Source organism: Lycium ferocissimum, chromosome 3 (genome assembly GCF_029784015.1).
Source record: "Lycium ferocissimum isolate CSIRO_LF1 chromosome 3, AGI_CSIRO_Lferr_CH_V1, whole genome shotgun sequence".
NCBI classification, from domain to species: Eukaryota; Viridiplantae; Streptophyta; class Magnoliopsida; order Solanales; family Solanaceae; genus Lycium; species Lycium ferocissimum.
Genome location: NC_081344.1, coordinates 41,112,568 through 41,118,567, shown reverse-complemented (window position 1 = coordinate 41,118,567; position 6,000 = coordinate 41,112,568).

Sequence of the window (6,000 nt, the reverse complement as noted above, 5' to 3'; positions counted from 1 at the left end):
AAAGCAAATACGTAAGCCTAAAGCCGAAGACTTTTACGGGCCCCTCGCGTTAACGGATTCAAACCAACTTAGGGGTGTCAATGGTACGGTTCAATCGGTTATTTTATAAAATTTATATCATATCGATTATTTTATTTTCTATGACGAAAAGCAGAGTTTTCAAAATTGTCTCATTTTCTCGATTTTTTCAATATCGGTTCGGTTTGGTTAATTTTCAGTATTTTAAAAGGCCACCTAATGGCCAATGCAATTCCAAAATATAACTGAAGTTATGAATTAAAAAGCTATAAACAAAAACTGCAACATTATCGATAAATCTCACTAATAAATGTCACTACTAAATGTATACTGTTACTTCTAATAGAATATCATTATCATTAAAACAATGTTAATGAGAAGAACTATATCAATAAATTAAATTGGTAATCTTCACACCAATCAGTTAATTTGAAATAGATGGACCAATATTTATAAATTATGTGAACTAGTAAAGCTTAGGTTAAAGAGTAATTGTACTAAATTTTAAGCTAAAGAATTTACAAGACAAAGTTACAGATAATATTATGCGGACTGAATAATCACTTCCAAGACTAGAAAAAATAAAGAGGGAAGAAAAATCAGAAGATGATAAAACAGACTTTTAAGTCTTCTACAGTTGTTGATAAGTGATATTACCTTAAGTAGAGTAATGTTCTGAGACCTTTTGTATATTGTTTTGATAGGATAGAGTCGGTTTAAATTTAAATTGTAGCCCTCTCCATCTAAATTCAACCCAAGGCAAGGCTCAAGGTAAAAACAGTTAATGCGTATTATAAATTTAATACATAAAATATATTTTCTACGTATATATTTATTCGGTTCGATTCGGTTCGATATTTTTTTGGTAATTTCTATAAAATAAAAAAAAATCTAACCTAATTTCGATACGGTTATAGATTTATATCGAAACTTTTGATTTTATTAAATAAAACCTAAAAATTGGTTCGGTACGGTACGGCTCGATCGGTTCAACCGGTTTTTGAAAAATCATTGACACTCCTACCCATAAGTATCAAGTGTTTGAAAAGTATTTTTAAGTGTTAACATTTATTTTATATATAATTAGTTACATATTTAGATAAAAGTGTTAAATTAATAATAAACAGTTAAAGCATTTGGTAAAAAGATACTGATAAGTATTTTTCTATTATACTAATGACTTTTAATATCCTCAAAGGGATTTTACAAAAAATATAAATTTACAAGTATTTTTACGTTTACAAAAAGGGAAAATGGTTATTTTAGTCCCTGAGTTATTGCCTAATTATGATTTTAGTCCTTGTGTTAATGCACTAAGCACATTTAACCTTTAATTAAATAAAGTGTGCAATTTTAATCCCTAGACCTAACTTGACGTTAACACCGTTAACTTTAGTTACTTTTCTTAACCAGCAAAGAAGAGAGAGAAAATGGATTAAGGGTGCCGAGGTGAAATAGAAAGGGAAAGGAGCACAACTGGAACTAATTTAGCCAGAAAAGCTGAACGCCTAACCCAATACTATCATAAGTCTCGCGTCATTTGTTTAAATAGAGCAAAGATGTATGTATATATTTACAGTCTAGGAGAGCAACTTGTTCTAATTTCAAATGTAGAAAGTACATGTGTATGTACACATTGTTATGAAATTCCTTAGTTTTAAAAGGATAGAGAAATGAAGTCACACAAATGGCAACACCATTGTCCATATGCAAACAGCTAATTATACTATAGGTAATAATGAAGAGGTTATCTGGGAAGGGGTAAAGGGAAGGGAGAGGGGAGAGATATAGAGAAACAAAAAGAGATGGAAGCTGCAAACTGAGTGTATACTGTTTTTTTTTGTACCAAGTACAAAGGTTGTTCCTGCAGAATGATCGAAGTGGTTAAGGAAAGTAGTTAAAGTTAACGGTGTTAATTTCAAGTTAGGTCTAGGGATTAAAATTGCACACTTTATTTAATTAAAGGATAAATGTGCTTAGTGCATTAACACAAGGACTAAAATCATAATTAGACAATAACTCAGGGACTAAAACCGCCAAGGTTGAATGATGGGGAAAATAAAGAAAAGCTACTCCCTCCGCTTCAAAAAAAAAGTGTTCACTTAGCTATTTGCATACGTCTTAAGAAAATACTATCTTCTAGACAAAATAAGTAATTTGACTAAACTACCCCTAATCAAATTAGGGTTGAGATTTGGTAACTTAAACACTTAATAAGGGCAAATTTGAAAAATAAGGTTAATTATTTCTTGATTTGGTAAGTGAACACTCTTTTTTAACCAAAAAATAAAGGCTAAGTGGACACTCTTTTTTAACCGGAGGGAGTATGGTTTAGGACAAGTATTTTGGAGATTACAAAAGATAATAGGGATAAAATCATAAAAGATTTGTTAAACCAAAAGTGTTTTTAAGCTATAAAACCATAAGGGGTCGTTTGGTTGCCGATTAGAGAGGAGTTATCCACGTAATAAACTAGCATAACTTTACACTATTTGATTATAAAAAATGGGAAAATTAACCTCCACATAGAATCTAGCATAAGTTATACCAATGTTTGGTTAATTTTTTTTTCTCTTTTCCGCATAAAAACATAGCATTGCTAATACAATATTTTGTTGATGTTTTTCTTTTTTCGGATAAATTATGAGGGAATCTACAGCATGGTAGAATATGAAATAACTAATATATGTATTAGTAATACTTCGATTAAAACACAAAATGACAAAAATTCCCTCTATTGAGACCTGTATTTTTTTGTTTAAAAAATTAAGAACTTTTTTAGAATTATACATAGTATAATTAAACAAACTAAATACTCAAAAAAATCTCCACACTAAATTTCATATATAACTAATCCTTTCATTGCTAATTCCTTCGTAACTAATTCTTGTATTACTAATTCCTGTATAATTAACTTCATTAATCCCTAAATGAATAATTTCTCCATAACTAATCTCTCTATATATATTACTAATAGCTGCATAACTCTAACCAGCAACTAAATGACCCCTATGTTGGGGGTGACCAACTCATGGCTTTTGGCGCTTATAAGCACTTTTGTTGTATACCAAGCGTGTAAATAAGCCAAAAAATACTTATAAACTAGTTTGACTAATTTATATGTTTACCCTCTTACTGGTCTCAACCAACTCCAAAACACTAAAAACTTTTTATTAGTTTATCACATGGAAAAGGGGTAGAAATGGCACTCATAGCCATTTATGATGGCACTGTGTAAAATATAGCTAATTTTTTAAAATTATTTAAAATGTAACTAAATTTGATAAACTTCAAACGTTTTCGTCTTACCACATAGTATCTTTTGAGGTGTGTGTTGTTAGTACTTGTAGCTACGTCTTGTATTTGTTTGCCATTTATTTGACTTATGAATTAGTGTATGTTACTTGTGATCTTGTGATGTGTCCAAAAGAGTGGAGAAGAATCATTCTCTTTTGTTCCTGTCAACTGTTCTTTTATGTTTTGTTTGTAAATGAAAATGTCGAGTAATGATTTAAAAGTTGATCTTGAACTATCTTGGTTTGCAATCAATGAAAAAAAAATGATCTAAACTTTGATCTTGAGCTCTTAACAAATTAACTCTATATCTACATAGAATTATGAATTGAGATTAAAACATCAAATTCTAAACCAACACGCTGAAACGCTCTCTTCTTTCTCCTCTATCGGACAATTTCTTGACGATTTGTAGCAGTAAAAGAATTTCGATCAATATGGCCATCCAGCCGGTGGACAACCCCCAAGCCTCCCCCTTCATTATCTTTCTCTTCTTTATGCGAAATTCATCACTTGAAACAGTCGTGATTCCTTCAGAAAGAGATAACATATTGACATGGGAAACCATGTATTTGTTCGGATTCAACTAATTCGAAACCTTCATTATAAGTAAGTATTTGCAACACGCCATTATTGCTAAATATTTGTGTGGACGTCAGAACATAAAATACTTAAAGCGATTAATGCCAAATCAGTTGGAGGATCGACATATATCGATCAGGCTCTCGTTATTAGAAGATTATGTTGCATTGATGACAAAAAGCATTTGATATCAGATATTGAAACTAAATTTTCCTGTGCGAATATTTAAATGGACTCCTTGGTTTGTTCCCAACGAAGAAACATCCATAGTTTTTGCGGGGATTTCATTCCCAGGACTCCCGACCAATTTATTTGTGAAGGTTTCATTATTTTCTATGTCGAAGGCAGCTTGTACATTACTTCAAGTTGACAGGGCAACTTCTGGACAAACAAATTTAGTTATGCTAAGATGAAGGTTGAAGTAGATTTAATGGCAGAATTACCTCGACGGACCATTTGAGTTGGCGTGATGCGAAGACAGGAGACATTAAGAAATCAGAAATGGGTGAACATCCAAAGCTATTCAAGTGTACAAAACATCTACAGATTGAGTGAACGCACGCTTTAATCAAAAAGAGGTACTGTCAACGGTTCCTATAAACCAGTCTTGCCAGGGCACCCCATCTAATACGTTTGCATCTCAAGAACAATTGAATAGCAATGTTAATTCATCACGGGACTATAAAGAAACAAATCACAAAGCGAGTGCGATGTCACGGGGAAAATCTATTGCTCCCAGTCTGAAAAATAAAAATATCTCTCAGAAAATACCAGCTGGTAATGTTTAGGTGGTGTCTCAAGAATATGTCATTGATGCGGGAATGATGAGATGGAAAAGAAGAAGAAAATGATGACCCAATTGATGTATGTTTAAGAAGAATTCTTCCTAACAATTCATAGAAATCAAATTTTTCTGAATATTAGGAACATGCAACACCTCAAGTAATGTCAATTCTTTCGCAAATGTGAGTTTAAGAAGAATTTTTTTTTTTTTCAAGAACTTGAGTAGCTCTTGACTCACCAAGATACATAAATTATTATTCCTCTCAACTTAGCTGTAGGATGCAAAATTAATTTTGTTGGTAGGAATATGCCTATTAGCAATTTAATCTCTCATATAAGTCAGAAGATCCGCTTGATAAATGACCGCAACAATTATATCATCCAATTAGTCATATTGATTTTTGGATTAGCGGAATTATTATTTCTTCCGAATCATTTTCTATATTAAGAGCATGATTGCTTAGTTAGTCAAACACAAAATAATGATTATTTTCATTAAAGGTTTCATTATTGCCTTTGCGCTTATAATCTTATTTATTTTCGTGCATGTTTGTTGACTTCTAAGGGGGGTTTTTGCCCTTCATCGCATACTAGTTGATTTACCAGCCAAGTATTCATGTCAATTTTGGCTTAATTTTTCCTATCACGTTTAGATAGCGTATCAGCTTGATATTTTCTTACTCGAAATTTTTTTATTTAGATATTTCTTTTCAACTCTTTGTTTGTTCGGTTTAAAAATTGATCAGCTGAAGGACTTTATTGAAAGCTAAATTTGTAGTCTTTTTCTTTCGGTAGGATTCCTTGCTTTAATTACTTCGTGAAAATATTGGATTGACCAATTTAATGTAGTTATCTTTGTTGTCTTCTCTCCGATATTGGAAAATATGAAATAATTTCAAATTCATATGAATGTGTTACATTTGCTTAGCCTTCTCTTGCGAGTATGCGGTTGGACTAATTTCATCAATGTTGAAAGAAATATTTTTCATAAGAACATAGTGTAAAAAAATATTCTTACTATTGTTGGAAGTATCACGAAAAATGCCTGAAAATTCTCATATCTTGAAGCATGTCAAGGACACTGCCTAAAGGATATTTCATTTATCCCTCTAAGATTCAACAAACTCTTCAAAAATTAGGAGCAGAAACAACAAAGAATTATTCAAAAATAAAACGTAGCAGAGGTTAGAAAGCAAGGTAGCACAGATTTTATATTCTTTGTCACCCCTTCAACATGAAAATAATGTGTTTAAACAGGTAAGAAAAATTGGCATGTTATAATAGGTGAACAAATGTCACGACCCAATCTACCAAGTCGTGATG